An 18788-nucleotide genomic window follows, 5' to 3' on the forward strand; every position below is an offset into this window, starting at 1 on the left:
CACAAGGATAAGGTTTCCTTACGCATATAACCAACATTTTTACCAAAGGTGGTCTCACAATTTCATCTTAACCAATCCATTCACTTACCTGTTTTCTTCCCAAAACCGCACTCATCAGCAGAAGAATGTAGACACCATTTCCTTGATGTTTGATGAGCCTTGGCCTTTTATCTGCAGAGAACAAAGACAGTTGTGAAGTCCCCAAGACCTGGTTGTTGCAGTAGCAACTATCAGATTCTCTCAGGGAACATGCCATCTCCACCCAGAGATCACCCAGAGCCAGAAGAGTACCCAGAAGTCACCTACTACAGGACAGGCCCAACAAAGAAAACAACAGAACGCCACTAGCCATCACCTTCAGCCCCCAACTAAAACCTCTCCAACACATCATCAAGGATCTACAACCTATCCTGAAGGACGACCCATCACTCTCACAGATCTTGGGAGACAGGCCAGTCCTTGCTTACAGACAGCCCCCCAATCTGAAGCAAATACTCACCAGCAACCACACACCACACAACAGAACCACTAACCCAGGAACCTATCCTTGCAACAAAGCCCGTTGCCAACTCTGTCCACATATCTATTCAGGGGATACCATCATAGGGCCTAATCACATCAGCCACACTATCAGAGGCTCGTTCACCTGCGCATCTACCAATGGGATATATGCCATCATGTGCCAGCAATGCCCCTCTGCCATGTACATTGGCCAAACTGGACAGTCTCTACGTAAAAGAATGAATGGACACAAATCAGACGTCAAGAATTATAACATTCAAAAACCAGTTGGAGAACACTTCAATCTCTCTGGTCGCTCGATCACAGACCTAAGAGTGGCTATACTTCAACAAAAAAGCTTCAAAAACAGACTCCGACGAGAGACTGCTGAATTGGAATTAATTTGCAAACTGGATACAATTAACTTAGGCTTGAATAGAGACTGGGAATGGATGAGTCATTACACAAAGTAAAACTATTTCCCCATGGTATTTCTCCCTCCCACCCCACCCCCCACTGTTCCTCTGATATTCTTGTTAACTGCTGGAATTAGCCTACCTTGCTTGTCACCATGAAAGGTTTTCCTCCTTTCCCCCCCCTGCTGCTGGTGATGGCTTATCTTAAGTGATCACTCTCCTTACAGTGTGTATGATAAACCCATTGTTTCATGTTCTGTGTGTGTGTGTGTGTGTGTGTAAATCTCTCCTCTGTTTTTTCCACCAAATGCATCCGATGAAGTGAGCTGTAGCTCACGAAAGCTTATGCTCTAATAAATTTGTTAGTCTCTAAGGTGCCACAAGTACTCCTTTTCTTTTTGGAATACTATAGTGACCATCACTCAAAGAAGAAGAGGTTACTCACAAGTAACTGACGGTTCTTTGAGATGGCGTGGTCCCTATCTGTATTCCACTGCCCGCCCTCCTTCCCCTCTGCTTCGGATCTGTCAGATTCACAGGGAGAAGGAACTGGAGACATAATTGGTCCGTCAATCTCCTTTATTACTTCGGAAGGAAGCATGAGGTGAGTCAGGGTGCATGCATGGACCAACAGAAACTACTTGCAAATTCTCCAACTCCAGGCATAATTCATGGGGAAATACAGATAGGGACCACATATCTTGAAGGTCCTCCAGGTACAGGGAGGTTGAAGTCTATTGAGCTTATTCCTGATACTAAAGAACTCAGAATCCTTCTGATTTTGAGTACAGATCAGCTTTAAACCTGTACTGTGTCAAGTCTGTATTGTGAAATGATTCGTAATTCTTTTCCTAAATCCATGCAAAAAGAATTCTAGGGTATGTAGAGAAGTAAAATATTAATAAAACTTTATTGTTACACTCTAACTGTTCCAAGGCCAGAAATACTGAAGTTCCCATTAAAAAGACAAAGGTTTAATGAAATATCTTTTGTAAGAAAGAATTGGCTTAGAAAGTCTGTCAATGAAAAAGCTTTATAATGTCCAGATCTGAACTTATTCACACATATAGTCTATTTTAATAATAAATTGCCAGCAGTAGCGTGTTTGAAAATAATTCTTCTCTGCAGCTGGAAAATTGGCTTGGGTGCAATGTTCTCTCTAACTTTTCCCATCCATGTGTGGAATGAATTTTGTTAGGTGCACAATGATTTGCAGTGGGGGTGGGGTGAGGATTCAGGGCTGGGGCAGAGGGTTGGGGTGCAGGGTGGTGAGGGCTCTGGCTGGGGGTGCGAGCTCTGGGGTGGGGATGGGGATGAAGGGTTCAGGGTGCAGGATGGGGCTCAGGCCTGGGGCAAAGGGTTGGGGTGCAGGGGGGTGAGGGCTCTGGCTGGGGATGTGCAGTTCAGAGTGGGGGGGGGTCGGGGTCAGGGCTGGGGTAGAGGATTGAGGTGTGAGGGGATGAGGGCTCTGGGGTGGGGCCAGGGATGAGGGATTTGGGGTGCTGGCTGCCCCAGGACCACAACGGGGAGAGAGGACTGCCCCCAGCCCTCTCTCCCCACCGGGGCTGGGTATTGGGGAGAGGCGCCTCTCCCCAGCTGCAGCAGTTCCGGGGCCGGGGCCTGGGGAGAGGCGCCTCTTCCCACCGTGGCCCTTGAAATGCTGCTGCATGGCTGTGCTGCCACGCAGCTCAGAGGGAACTTAGCTTGGGTGGTTGATTTTTTTTTTTATTTTAATTCTCTGCATGATTATTTGTCTCCTGTTTCCAGAGCTACAGTTTACTGCAGAGCTCCTCGTGAGCCATTTGTGCCTTGAGGAATTAACACCCCATCTTTTTTTATTAAGAGACCTAGCCCTGTTTAACATAGTTTTTCAATAAATTAAGAAACAAATGCAAGCCTTCCCCAGCCCTTGAGACTCCTGACTGCGTGCCCAGTAGAAAAGGTTTATCAGTGGAAACCAGATGTCCTTTTTTTCATGAACACACAAGAATATGTATGTAGCAATAAGGTTCATCAGGGAGCTCTGCCCTTAACCTGGAAATCCCTTAGTATGCTTATACTGAACCAAGAATTCTAGAATAGTTCTATTGGGAATCCTGTATTGTGCCTGGGATACTGGCAGATGCACAGAGAATCTTCTGTTTAACAGTATGTATAGAGCCCTGCAAATTTGTGGATCAGATGTGGATACAAATTTTTGTATCCACGCTGGGCTCTAAGTACGTAGACCCTTGCAGAGACTCTTGCATTGAGATAGAGAATCCAGCAAGTTCACAGTGTATTCTCTGTTAAAACCAAAATTCCTGAAATGGATTGTGGGAAATCAGGAGATTTTGAAGATGCTCATGTTGAAAAATGTATGGATGGAAGGTGATTTTAGGTCCCTGAGAGAGAAATACAGGAATCTGTCTTGTCCCACCCCTTTGTTGTGTGTGCACTGCTTTGACTGCATTGGTTGACTTCCCTGGAAGAGAATTATATGGTTGAGAAATCCAAAATAACAAATCCATTTCTCAAGCAAAAGCAACCCAGTGTTCTGCACATGGCAATTTGTCAATAATACAGGCAGTGAAGAAGGTAGCGGGAACTTAGTTATGGTACAGTTCATATCAATTGCAGTCACTGCCTGCGGTGGTTTCTGACTAGTTGGTAAGCATAGTTGTTTTTAAAAAAATTAAAATAAAAAAATCCTTGCATGTATAGATATGTAAAAAGACCTGTGCAACACCGGGGAAGAAAGAAAACGAGCAGCCTTCTGGATCCTTTCGCTTCTTAGTACTTTTGTTGAATATTTGTATATCAGAGTAATAGGTGCCTTAGATACTTACTTTCTCTAGTTAGCTAGACACGTGCTATAAAAGTCAATCTCAACAATAATGGCAAGAGCAGTGCTAGTATTGATGCTGGCTGAGTACTTGCCCTTGGTGTTGGGAAAATCAGTCTGTCTCAGAAACACAATACTAGTGAGGACTAGAATCCAACTGTGTGTGTCTTGTGACAATGCTGGGAGACACATAGACAAGTTATTTGCCCGGAAAATACGTCTGCCTCCTTGGATGTTAGTGGTCTCTTAAAGAATAATGAGACAACACATGCTACAGTTCATACCAGGTCGCAGTCTGTGACTGACACCGCCCACAGCGTTGAGCACTGCTATTCAGAGATGGAAATACATTCCTTGGATGTATGAGTGGCCTTGAGAGTCTGATGAGAACAGTACTATTACACCCACAACACACAGGAGCATAAACTATCTGATTAGGTTAGAATTTGTATTCTCCTGACCCGATACATTCCGTGTAACATGCAGTTTGTATAAGACATCAGGCAGAGCAGTGGTGGGGTGTAGAGAGGAGACAGCAAAGCCGTTTTGACATACCTACTTTAAATCCTCATCTGATTTAGAGTATTTACCAGTGTATGGAAGGAAGCAACTTATTGCCAGGAATGGCGCAGCAGGCACAGATTCTGAATCTTATAATGGTGACATTAGAACTCTGTTTATCAGTCAAATATGCCAAGGCCAGGCAGAATGTTGTTACTACTTCTGCTGTGCTCAGTTCTCAAAGCAGTGTCTCTGGTTCCCAACTGTTGCCCTCCAGTGGAGCCAAGAGCATGAGATGCACCCCAGCCTGCTAAGGCAGTGCAAGAGGAAGGAGTAGGTAAATCTGATGCAAACTGTAATCCTGTCCCTTTTCTGCTGTGAACTCCTTGTCTTGAGCAACATGTGGCAGGTTACAGCAAGCTGATGGCAGGGGCCAGACGGAAAGTATTTCTGAACGAAAGCACTCTCAGAATTGAACGCACAGCTCAGTGGTTTGAGCTCTGGCCTGCTAAACCCAGGGTTGTGAGTTCAATCCTTGAGGGGGCCATTTAGGGATTGGGGACAAAAATTGGGGATTGGTCCTGCTTTGAGCAGCGGGTTGGACTAAATGACCTCTTGAGGGCCCTTCCAACCCTGAGATTCTAGGATTCTATGACTAAGCGTTTTGCAAGATCTGAGGAACCAGAGCTATTTCATGTGTTTGGCGGCTCAGCTGTCTGCTGCTGAAGTATCTTTTTGGTTGGGGAAGAAAGAAAAAGATCTTAAGAAAGGTTTCTTCCCTCACACACTGATAGATGCTTCCTGTTTTTGAGTTACTCTTGTCTTCTATCTAGATTACTAGTTCACCATAGGAAAGCTGGTAGAGAATGCTAGGTGATCAAAAAAAGTATTGGTACCCTCTGTTCAGATTGGTGCCCTCAAGTATTTGTTATTGTACTATGTCCTCCCCATCTTTTGTAGCTACATGATGTATTCTGCCTTGCTACTACCACTAATGTTCTTCAGCAAAGATGCTAATCCCGATTTTTCCATGCACAAACTCTTTCTTTTAAACTTAATCTCATAAATATTGACATGACTTTAGGTAACAAAAGAAACTCTGGAATTTGCAGACACACTGAAAGGGATGAATGGCTTTACGTTTTAAAAGAAAATTTACAAATCTGGAAAATATGAAGCATTCTGCTTTTTAATTTTCAGAGTTGATCAGAATAGAAAGGTCTCCCTCATGAGGTTTATTTTGGAATATTTTTCCCCTGGCTTAAAAGAGAGCATCTGAAAATCTGTTTTATTTTAGTTTTTTCCTTTGAAGAGACATGGTCTAGTGGTTCAAACACTGGACTGGAGACCGGGAACTCCTGGGTTTTAATGCTGACTATAGACTTGGATGAGGCACTACCTCTCAAACTCAGCGATTTAAATTCTCTGCCTCAGTTTCCTCACTTTGAGAATAGGAGAATTCTGGGAGAATTAATTGGGTAATATTTGTAAAGTGTTTGCTAAACTAAGTGCTTATTATGATCAAAAGCCACTAATTAGAATACTAGCCAAAAGAATAAAACTAAGGACAGGCAAAGCTGTAAGGGTGGACATAGAGTTTAAGAAAACAAGCTCCAGTTTCAAGCAAGATACTCTGGACCAAATTTCTGAATTAAGGAGATGAAATTGTGTGCATATATTTGCATATGGCTATCTTCCATTCTTAAACACAGAGGAGCCCAAGTCTTGACTGGGGTCCCTGGGCTCCCAGTATAAGTAAATAAATAAGGAATTGTCAGTGTGTATTCACAAACCAGACTAGATATGATCACTTAGACCAGGGATCGACAACCTTTGGCACGCGGCCTGCCAGGGTAAGCCCCCTGGCGGGCCGGGCCAGTTTGTTTACCTGCTGCATCCACAGGTTTCGGCCAATTGCAGCTTCCACTGGCCGCGGTTCGCCGTCCGGGGCCAATAGGGGCTGCAAGAAGCGGCACGGGCCAAGGGATGTGTTGGCTATCACTTCCCGCAGCCCCGATTGGCCTGGAGCAGCGAACGGCCAAACCTGTGGACGTGGCAGGTAAACAAACCAGCGTGGCCCGCCAAGAGGCATACCCTGGTGGGCAGCATGCCAAAGGTTGCCGATCCCTGACTTAGACTAACTGATGTGTGTGCACAAACACCTAGAATTTACACTTGTATATCTGGTATTTGTGTACATAAATTACACATACAAATATGCACACACTTAAATTTGAAAATGTAGCCTTTTTTGTGTGAATACCATATCCTTCATCCCAAAAGCCATTCTATCTTTGAAATTTCCACTTTGCCAGTTGTCTTCTTAAACCACCTGAATTTCAGAGCTGCTTCAGGATATGCTTAGAAGCTTCTAATCTGGTGAAGGTCTTTCAATGAAAAATTTGACACTCACAATGTTGACATCCCATTCTATCCCCAAAAAAATCAATTAATATAAAAAAATAAAATAAAAAACCATACCCAAGCAGAGTTTTACCTCAAAAAGGAAGATGTGCTAGAGACTCCATTAATGTCGTTAGGGACTTTGCTATTCCTATTGACTTAACATGGAAGGCACTCAAATACTATGGTGATGGACAGCTGTATCAAACGCTGAGAGAGAAGGAGAGAGAGATTGTGTTTGAGATTTCAATAGCCATAGTCCATCAGAGTCTTTTAAAATCAAGCATACTCTAGCCCCTGGTGGAATATTGTCAGAGATAAGCAGATTGTTAACAGACAGTACAATGGACTTGTTGAGAAAGGAAATTAAGGGTTTGATCCTGCCTTATCTAGGAAAGCATTTAAGCATCAGACTGATCACATGCTGAAAGCTGAGGACAGGCTGAAGGGCTTTGCTATTTGGAACTAGAGTGCTCAGCCTTCGCATGATCAAGCACTAAATGGAGGCTTATTGAAGTTACGATTAGTTTGTGGACAGGGTGATCTCAAAAGGTTAAGATCAGAATCCAGAGCTTTCGGGACGGGGGTTAACCAGGCTTCCAGTTAGAGTTTTTGACCTTGCTAAGTAAAGGTCTGTTTTCTAAACTAAACATATATTCCAATGTGAAGCTCTCCCACCTAAATACTTCTGTCTATCTCACTGCTTATATGGACTTCACCATTGTAGTTTCTGAATGACCAAAAGTCATTAATAGACTTTATCCTCACAACACTCCTGTAAAGTAAGGAAGTATTATTCCCATTTTACAGATGGAGAACTGAGGCACAGGGAAGATTTAAGTGAGCTGGTCATGGTCACACAGGAAGTCTGTGGCTGAGTCAGGACTTGAACCTGTGTCCATAGCCATCCCAGTGCTATGCACTATCAACTAGACCATCCTTCGTGCCGGTTAAAGTCATAGATTTGTACAAGAATGTAGTTTTGAATTTTTTTGCTCTACGACATTCTGGGCATATAAGTAATGGTAAGCAAAGATGAGAACTGAAGAGATACAATACTTGTTGGTTATTAGGATACAATAATAATACAGGATATTAGTCCTTCCCTTACAGAACATTACATTGGTGCTATCTTTAGATGTGAATTTATTGTTCTACTAAGAAAGGTGGCTTTTGTCCTCTTTCCGTTTCACACCTCTTCTTAAAAATTGCTTCTGCCAGTTTACTTAAGGGAATTGAGCAGGTAATACATCTTGCACTGAACTTAAAATGTCGTTCTTTTACTGGAGAACAAAAGTATGAAATTGAATCTTGAAGCTGTCTAGATTGCACATATCAGTTTAGAAATTTTAACTGTGATGAGACAGACTTTGCAAATATATGGCTTTCAATCAAAAAGTGGCACTGGTTCAGTGAAGCATGGTCTCTCTTATAGAAATGGCATTGCTCCTTATTATAGAAAAATATTTGTACTGAATATATGCATAGAATGTGTTTAAAAAACCACAGCTGTATTAAACATGCTTAAGATACATTTGAAACGGTGTCCATTTGTGGAGTCAATATGGAGGATCCCCTGCTGCGCCAAAGGAGTATTTGTGCTCTGTGATCACCTCTTCCCACTTGCGCCAGGTATCACTGATAGCTGAGGTAGACTGACACATCCAAGCCACACACTTCATTTTTCCCCCAGCCAAGCCTCTTTATGCCAGCATCCACGAGTAGTAGACAACTAAGGCAGCTCTGTGCCACCTGAGATCCTCAGTGGTCCAGGTTTAGAGCCACTTTGTGCCAGCAGAGCACCACAGACCTGCCAGAGCATGGGCTCTGTAACTGATGCTTCTAGTTCACACCTGCTACTGCATGACATCTAATTGCTTCCTGAAAAAGAAAACATTTGCATCATTCTGCATAAGTCAGCCCTAGGTTATTGTTTAATGTGCCACCTCAATCTCTAAGATGAATGAATGAATCACCTCCAGAGGTTCTGGATAAATTTTCCTTCAATAGCAAATAGTTACTATTTACAGAGCATTTGAGATAACTGTCCACAACAGTTATCTACATCTACTACAATACTCTATTTATGCTGCTAATATTCCAATCACTGTTGCAGACAGTGAGTGTCTAGAATTCTTATCTAAGGATTTTTAACACTGCGGCCTGTCATGCATATCCAGTATAAAAGTATCCTGGTTAGGATAGCATATGCCACTCTAACTAATGACATACAAAGTTAGGTTTTTCTCTGACATAATTCTCTGTTCAAATGTGCTCAGTGGAAAGCACAGATATACATTGTGTTCATGAGTAGTTGAACAGGATGATTCTAGCTAAACGTGATCTTACTTAAAAAGAAATAGAAAAAGGATGATGGAAGCCATTTAATGTTACACAATAGATGTACTGAAGATTGTATTGAATGTATTGAATGTTGCAGTATTCTCCTAATAGTGGGCTCCCATGCAACTAGAACATTAGAACACAAGAACGTAACAAAGGCCCTACTGAGTCAGACCAATGGTACATCTAGCCCAGTATCCTGTCTTCTGACAGTAGCCAATGCCAGGTGCTTGAGAGGGAATGAACAGAACAGGCAGTCATTGAGTGCCCTGTTGTTCACTCTCAGCATCTGGCAAAGAGAGGGTAGGGACACTCAGAGCATGGTGTTGCATCCTTGCCCATCCCAGCTAATAGCCATTGATGGACCTATCTTCCAGGAACCTACACAGTTCTTTTTTGAATCCTGTTATAGTTTTGGCCTTCACAACATCCCCTGGCAAGGAGTTCCATAGGTTGATTGTGCATTGTGTTAAGAAGTACTTCCTTTTATTTGTTTTAAACAAACGAGTCAAGATTTTACAGACCTTAAAGGGATTGGAAATGGAGTCATTTTTCAGCAAGATAGTATCTACCAACAAGGGACTCTCAAATGCCCAATTTAATTTCCCAGAATGACATCTTCTGGGTAGGTCTCCAGTGTACAGCTGTGGTTTCTTGTCATTATCCTGGTCTCTGCTAGAGAACCAGCTATATTGTATTGTAAAATGTATTGTAAAAACTACTGAAATAAGACATACTGCATTTATCTGTATTTTGGTATATGTGGCCAGGATACTCATCTCAAGAATATGAGAGTATCCAGATTTTGCTTATAAACGCAGTATATGCAGAACTATGAATAAGTATGTAAGACATTATGTAACAAGGTAATAGACTAAAGGTGCCCGGTTAAGATGTGTAGAATTCCGACGCTTTGTTTTAAATTGGTGCCTTTTAAGTAGATGGAGTGTATCAGGTGTGACAAAGTTCCTCCTCTACCTTGGTGGGTCTTGCACTTATTGGCGGATTTGCTCATCTTGGAGCTTCACGGCAGCCCTCAGTTTGGCCGTTTTCATGAACCCACAGTCCAGGTCAACTCCTCCTGTGTCTGACCAGGAATTGGGAGGTTTGGGAGCAACACAGGCCCACTCTCTACTCCGGGTTCCAGCCCAGGGTCCTGTGGAAGGCAGCTGTCTAGAGTGCCTCCTGAAACAGCTGTGCGACAGCTACAAGTCCCTGGGCTACTTCCTCATGGCCTCCTCCCAACACCTTCTTTATCCTCACCATAGGACCTTCCTCCTGGTGTCTGATAATGCTTGTATTCCTCAGTCCTCTAAGAGTCCACGTTCTTACTCTCAGGTCCTAGTGCCTCTTGCTCCCAGCTCCTCACACGCGCACCACAAACTGAAGTGAGCTCCTTTTTAAACCAAGATCTCACAGGATTGCTTTGCTATGGTCATAGAATCAGAGGAACCCAGAGTGATCAATTAAAAGTTCTGAACTGTTAACGTTTATATCTACCTTTAATTTCTGTAAATCCTCCTTTGAGCCCCACTGCCAGAGAAGTCAATGGGAGTCAATGATTTCTGTGGGATTTGGACTGGGTCCTTAAGTATTGTCATCTTATATAGACCAGCTGATGCCTGGCTTTCTATTTCTATTTCTATTAAAGGCTGTGAGGATTTGGGGAATGTGTCCATACAATTTATTAATTCTGTATGATATTATGAACTCTCTCTATATCTTTACCAAGCTGCAGATTCCATTTTGAGGGTGCAGCTTTTTGCCTTCTCTGTTGAACTGAAATTTCAAAGGTAGAAGGCAAAGGGGCTACCAAAAGAGGGTTGTTGACTCAAGTGATTGACAGTTGAAAGTAGTTGCTCTAGACAAGAAGCTGGATGCTTCTCAGAGGAACTGATTTAGCAGGGGAGAGGTCACCTAGCAGCAAAATCCCCAGTACTGTAGGACTCTGTCAGCCTCAACAGGAAACCAGGGAATAACCTAAGAGAGTGGAGCATTATAAAGGACAGAGTTTCCTGTATTTGCTCTCACTCTGGCCATTTGTCACTAGCTTAAGATGAGAGAAGCTGCTGCAGGATCCAGATGAGTTGGTGGCTGGGAATAAGTCTGCCTACCTACCTGAACAGAAATGGGCCCCACAAGGACTCCCAAGGAGGGGTGAGCTAGAGTGAGGGGAAATGTATGTAGGGTCTATTAATTTTGTATGGATCTGTGTATTTCTCATGTGACCAAGTAAAGAGCAATAACATGTTATATGTCTGCATGTGCTATATGACGCACCTACTACATGGCTTTGGAAAGTTAAATGTAACCTAAAAGGCTCACACCTATGAGTGGCATTCTGGAAGAGGTTGTTGTTTAACCTGTAAGGGGAATCTTAGATGTTAGCACTGGTTTCAGGGACTAGGCACCTAGGCCACATGGATGCAGCTCTCAAGAGGGGTGCTAGACAGATGGTCTGCACTCTGTGTGCCTAGGGACCTCCAAAGCTCTGAAAGTCTGTACCTGGGGATCCATAGGTTGGATTCCTCTCACAGGAGTCCCGTGGGCCACAGGCAGTGGCAGTCTGATCAGATCTATGACATAGAAATAGTTGTTTTCTATTTGAACTTTGCTGTGTAGTTAGAGGATTTTCAGATGCTTATATCAATGCAGAAAATTTGATAACTTTCTATAGAAATGTTTTATTTAAAGGCTTTTTCATAGGATAATTTTAATTGTACATCATCTTTACATTTTGCAAGTGAGCTGTAGCTCACGAAAGCTTATGCTCTAATAAATTTGTTAGTCTCTAAGGTGCCACGGGTACTCCTCATCTTTACATTATAACTCACTTATTTGGGATGTCTAGTTTTTTTAGATTGCTCCCAGATAACCACTTTAGAGTAGTGTGATAGAGAAGAGTAACAACTGCTGATTAATCACTATAGAATTGGCAAAAGTTCTGCCTTTGTTCTGTATTCAACCAGTTCCAAGACATTAAATGGTTTTAACCAGGAGTTTAAGTGTTGAATTTTAAACTTCAGGATTTTAACATGCATAGTGCCAAGTCAAAGTTAATATACTGAAATGTAGTGAATGTTATTGAACCTAGTATTGTATTTCAATTAGGTTTTTTCAGAACTTTTCTAATGGCCTCTTTGATTAATTGGGCTGAGAGGCTGACCACCGGAGTGTCCCAAGAGAATCTTACTGTATTGAAGAAAATATACTCTTAATTTGTGGATTGCATTAGCCAGACTCTTTTTACATTTTGGAGTCTTTTTCTATATCATAAATAGAAAGAAAATGACCGAGTCCACTCTGGTAAGAGACTTTCTTTATTCCACGCATCTCAGCAGAAAAAATTACAAGGATTTTTTTGGTAATCTTTCAGGTTAACCTAATAAATAATGTGGATGGCATGGCTTTTGCTAGCCTTGTTTTTTGAGTATTTGGGGTACAGATAGGTTTTCCTTTGCATAACAGGTATGTTATGCAAGGAAAAACATTAAGGCCCCCATCTCTACACTAAGAGACAAATGGTGCTGGATATGTTTTGGATATGTTTTGAAACGTAGTTCTTCCCTGAAAGCCATACCACATCATGTGCAAACTAGAACTTAGTACAGAAGGTCAGAGAAAGTTAGTACGAGCTTCATGGAGGGGAGTGACATGCTTCAAGTTGCAGATAGGGAAGATGGTTATAACAAAGGTTTTCTGAATGCATTGGAGATAAAAAGGCAAGGAAAGGAGATTGCAGTGGTCAATGAGAAAGATGACCCAGGTATTGATAAGAGTTTGAACCACAGGACTGAAACTGAAAAGAACAGAATTTAGTATTTATATTAATCAAATCAATTTGAGTACTTTTGACTCCTTAAATATTGTTGACTGTGTCCCTTTATGAAGGTATCTTAAAATATTTGTTCTAAAATTATGTAAATACTATTTATTTTAATATCTGTCTCCACAATTTTCAGTGTGCTAAGGAGAAACAAGAAGTGGAGTTTATAGTGTTAAGCACCTGGGATCCATGCCCATCAGCTGTAAGTGGGCAGTAGTGGCACCTCTGACTTATCTGTCTGGGTTTTTTTTCAGCTCCAATTATATACTTTTGCACTGGTTATATCTTTCTTAATTACATGTTGTGGTTTGCTTCTTTTTAGGTTTTTACTATTAACACTTTGAGGGAGGCATAAGGGAGATTTCTTTAAGGATGCTGGAACTCTAGGATTGCCATATTGAAATATTTGGACTTGGAAAATAAAAAACTGCCTTCCATTCAGAATTTATAAGAAGGCGATGATTAACAGCAGCATGCATTAGGTTTAAGTGACAGTAGCTGCTCTAAGATACTTGACTTATGGGTATAATGGCACATTTTCTGCTTCAGAAGGAAACTGCAATGTAGTAATGTACAAGACAGAAAATTATATCTGATTACAAAGAAGAGTTGATTACAGATGAGTAAAATATGTCTTAAATATTTTTATTTTAATCATCTGCTATCTAGAAGATAGTCTCATGTATTTGTAGAGTGGGATTTTATTGGGGTTTGAATGCCTGTAAAATCAAGGGCTTTTGAAGCTGTGTAAGATAAGTTCTGTTTTTTAAAAATATATATATATACTGTTAAATTATCCAAATTTAATAAAATAAATAAACAGTGGAACTTGATGAAGGGGCCTGAGTCACGAAATTGAGCTCTGGAGCCAAACTTTGAAGTATGTTAAGGACAGAGCAGAGTCATTCATTTTAGTTTTTCCATCCACAGCCACAAACCTCAGGTTTTAGATTCTTGTTTTTATTCTACAAGCCAACTGCAATACTCTTGGACTTAACTAACGGAAAACTCAGTAAATAATTTTTCCCCAGAGAGTTGAATATTAACTAAATGCTATACTTGTATTCGTACATCTATGTATATGTATTTTGATGGTCTATATGTATATGTAGATTCATACACCGTGATACAATAGTTAATAGGTTGCTCACTAAGGGATAATAATTAATAAGTGCAGTTTTCCTTTATTTAAGGCAAGAGTAATAAATATATAGAAGACTTCTAGAATTAGACAGGAGTCCAAAACCTGAAGTTTGTGGCAGTCTCTGAAAAAAATGGAGACAAATGACTCTGGTATTCTCATAACAAAATGTGTCTCTGAAACTGATAAATCTTTGCCTTAGACTTAAAAAACTTGAGCATGTGTTTAACTTTAACCATGTGTTGAAATCTGTCTTTATTCAGAAGGGACATAAGCACAAGCTTAATTTCAAGCACATACTTAAGTTGCATTGAAATCATAAAGTTAAATATGCACTTGTGCTTTGTTAATTGTGCCCTTAATATTGTATACTACTAAGTGAGATCGTTATAACTTGATCAAACACTACAAAAAACAGAAATATACAATTATCCTCTGTTCGGGGTTGAAATAGTCCTTTTTATAGCATAAGTCAAGTTCTAATCTGCAGGGCATGGCCAACCAGAATTTTATTAAATGTGACCCACCTCTTGCAAGGAGCAAAAATGACTTTTTGTCTGTGCAGTTGGATGGTAAGAGGTAACAGAATCCAGTACATAAAGAAGAATAACAAGCCCCGGGAAATGAGTGGTGATGCTGGTGAGGATAAAGGTGTGATGTTTTGGACAATTACTGTATAGTCTTGGAAATGGGCCCAGCCTGCAATGTTCAGAATGTTCATATTGAAACAAAAAGAAAAGCAGTACTTGTGGCACCTTAAAGACTAACAAATTTATTAGAGCATAAGCTTTCGTGAGCTACAGCTCACTTCATCGGATGCATTTGGATGCATATTGAAACAGAAGCTTTGTTACCTTATTAGAGTAGAAGATTTCTTATTCATATAGTTAGCTTTGGCAATTATCCAACAGATCATCTCATTTGAAATCTTTTACTGATGCAGTATGCAAGTCTTCTTAGTGAGGAACTGAGACCCTTAAAAAGCAACCAAGATCTGTGGAAAATAGTCTTTCACAACTCTTGAGTTTGGCTTCTTTCAAGATTATACATCGGCACTGATGCAAATAAGAGTATAAGTAGTAGCACAGTAGCTTTGCAGACTCCTCTGGAAGATTTCTCTGTTATAATCATCAAGCTTCTGTTCTAATAAGGTGGCAAAGCTTCTGTTTTCAGGATTTCTAGAATAAAACAAGTGAGTTTACTGAAGGAAGTCATTTAAGACAATGTAAATAACTCTTTGCCAGCCGAAAAGGATTAAAAACAAAACAAAACACTGTTTTATATGGTAATGGACCTGAGCCAAAACTCAGGAGACCAATACCCCTGAATTTTTGAGAAGTTTTTAAATGGATCTGAACATTACAAGTTGGGCCCATTTCCAACATTACACAAAACATCACACCTTTATAGTCATCTTCATTTCTCTTTTATTTCCTGGTGCTTATTCTCCTTCCTCATGTACTGGATTTCAATACCTGTTACCATCAAAGCACTCGGGCAAAACAGCCATTCTTGCTCCCTCCAGTAGGCAGATCACATGTAATGAAGCTCTGGTCAGCTTTGCGCAGGTTAAAGCTTGACTCTGACTATAAAACAGAATTAGTTCAACCCTGAACAGAGCATAGTTAAGTCTCTGGTTTTTGTAGTGTTTCATAATGGTGTAATGATCACACTTAATAGTATATAATATTAAGGGCACAGTGAATCTTAAAGAACCCAATTAAGCAAATACAAGTGCATATTTAACTTTGATTTCAATGCAACTCATGTATGTGGTTGAAATTAAGATTGTGCTTAAGTGCTTTCAGAATAAGGATGGACTTCAACACATGGGTAAAGTTAAGCACTTGCTTAAGGTTTTTTTTGCTGAACTGGGTTCAGAATGCAGAGTTTGTTACAAATCTCTGGTATAGTTTTTGTGTTACTGATGTAACCATTTTTACTTAGCACAGTGTGGTTATTCACTATATGAAAGACATTAGATACGAAATCAGAGGTTGAGTTGATTTATTTAACTGGGCCTTGGAAAAGTTGGATGAATCATGCCAGACCTCGGGTAGATGGGGTTTTGCCTGGTTTCACCTGCCTGGATATGTACTAGGAAACAGACCGAGTTCAATATGAAATGAAATGGAGACAGTTCAGGAGCTATTAACAATAGAGAAAATGCTCAATCTCAAATAAAACACGTCTAACTGCAACTTTACTATTTAGGCTTCTGTCATCAGATATGCAGAGCACATTTTGGTCCAAAAACCTAAGTCCTCCTAATTTCAAATTTTTCTCCGTACTGATAAAATTCTACAGTTCATAATTTGGAAGTCTGTACTCAAGTGTCTATTTATATCTCAAGTAAATTCTACTGAGAAACATTATAAGGTGCATATAATGTAAGTGTGAAATGCATCTGGGCATGTGCATCGCATTTGTTAATGTGATACACTTTTGTTTACTGAGCAGTTTGAAATTAAGACAAACAGATTTCTATTAAAGGCCAAGTCTACACTGAAAAAATTTGCTAGCATAGCGGTGTATTGTTTTGTTTTAACAACATAGCTATGCCAGCAAAATCCCCAGTGTACACACAATTAAACTGGCAAAGAGGAGCTCTCAAACCACAACACGGGCCTTCCTGCATATGCTAGGCCACGTGGCAGCCTGCATGTTCATTACACCCCATGCCAGACTGCATTCGAGTTATCTCCAGGCCTGGCTCAGGACCACCTACACAGCTTGAGCAAGAGGGTATCTATTCCACAGAATGTTCTCGACTCCCTAAATTGGTGGAAGGCCTATGTGAGGACCCCATTCACATGCCACCCACTGCAACACAAAAAGAAGAACCATCACCATAGATGTCTCATTGCTCTCTTGGGGCTCTGCTGGGTTCATTGCCCAACCCACAGGCTGTAACAGTCCTGTGTGGACCCTGCTGAATTACGTTAACTCATCCTTGGAACCTAGAGCAGGCCAGCACAATCTTCCTAGGAAAGAGGTCCCGCCAAGGTAATTAAGAGCCCTAGGTGTCATAGAAGGGCAGCTCTTCCCTTTCTCCATATTTGGGTCTGGCTGCCAGGGTCTAAAGGGAACACGCAGACACCCCTCCTCCCTGGCCATAAACAGGGAGGGGAAGAGAAAGGGGAGAGGTCTTGGTTCCTCAGGGCAGAGGTGTGGAGAGAATGTTCCAAGCAAACTCCCTAATTTCTCTCTCATTTTTTTTCATAAAAATCCCTAAAAGTCTCAGAGCAAGGTTGGCATCTCTGCACTAGCGTAGAATCCCTTATGCCAGTGGAAGATTGGCATAATGAAGCACTCTTCCCTAATGTCCATTACCAAAGCAGGAGGTTGGATGGATCAGGAGCCAACTGTTCCATATTTACACTGGCAGGTAGTTCCCTTCCACAGGGTGAATTCTCCCCTGGTGAATTATGGACAGACTTGAGCCCCTTTGGCACCCTCGGAGTGACTTAAAGGGGCTGGCAGCATAGCAGAGATTTCTGACTTTCTGTAACTTCACAAAATTCAAATGTAAGTGTATAGCTACAAAAATTAAGTAGCTTGTATTGACAAGGGAATGAAGAGACCATCCTTAATGAGAGTTATTGTATCACCAGTTGTCTTTTTTCTCTGAGCGTAACCTTTACAGTCACTTGTGTCTGAAAAAAGTATGTGTTTTCAAAACAACGCTATTAATTAGCTGCCACTTTATTGGCAATTCTTAACAAGTTTCCTTCTTGGCAGCTGTTTGTTAAAATGCCCAAAAGTATGCCAGGCTCCTCAAAATGCAGGTACATTTCACATGGGCCATACCCAAAGACTTTGCAATCAGATTTGATGCATGATGCAAGAGAATGAATCCTAAACAGTCAGTGGAATGGGAGATGAGAGAATGGGAGTGTGACAGAGTCATTCAGGCCATCTCAGCCTCTTACTGGAGGCATTGGTGTCCTGACACTTCCTGCTTAAGAAAAATTTATTTTGGCCAGCGAGATATAGTCCTCCAGAGGCGCAGAAAGGCGAGAAGGTATACGGGCCAACAGGGAGATGATAGGACAGTTAAGAAGACTTGCTGCTCCTGCTGAGCGTAGAGCTGGGTGAGACTGGGACAGAAGAGGAGTGCTTTGATGTTAACCCAGAACGCCAAGGCCAGGTAAATCCCTTGGCTTAAAGTGCTGCAACCAAGCACCTGTCTTTTGTGTATGTGGATATGTTTGTTTGTTTAAAGCACAGAGAGCCAGAGTCTGAGTTAGTTGTTATTTAACTATTGGAAGGCTATATGCTGAGTTTATGGCATGGGCCACCGTCCTCCTCCACATCTTGTAAAGTGAGGCAGGGCGCATCTGCTCACCCTGAGGCAACGGGACACAACAGTGTTTACAAGGAATTATTGTGATGAGACATGAAAGGTCATGTGTTGTTATCCAGCTAATTTTTAGCATCTTGGGAAGCAAAACAGCTAAAATATGGCTCTAAAATATGGGACTATGAAGTGCTTTGTTCCTCTCTTTTCCTAATTTTTTCAAATCCAAAAACAATAGGTACTATTTACAAATATGTATCTGGCTAATTAATGATGATGATATCTCTGCAGAGGATTGAGTGTACTGTATTATTCATATATTTTCTTCATTTTTGGCCATAAGTTTATATTCAATATGTTTTATAGAACCTTCTATAGGTTCACACTATAGGATGATGATGTAGGTATCTACTACTTTGAGATTGTTGAGATTATAATTATATTGCAGTAGTTTGGATAAAGTATCCACATTGTATTAAAGAAATAGCTATTTCCTTAAGTTGGTTTAGTGTCCCAGTAGATCCAGGGTTATT

General features: G+C 41.0%; 1 protein-coding gene across 5 annotated transcripts in view; it reads left to right on the top strand.

The window, feature by feature from the left end:
* LOC119850223 (amyloid beta precursor protein) overlaps window positions 1-18788 on the top strand; it is a 296641-nt gene that overhangs the window by 247060 nt on the left and 30793 nt on the right. The gene's annotated exons all lie outside the window — the stretch shown is intronic.

The sequence above is a fragment of the Dermochelys coriacea genome, chromosome 1 (genome assembly GCF_009764565.3).
Source record: "Dermochelys coriacea isolate rDerCor1 chromosome 1, rDerCor1.pri.v4, whole genome shotgun sequence".
NCBI lineage: Eukaryota > Metazoa > Chordata > Testudines > Dermochelyidae > Dermochelys > Dermochelys coriacea.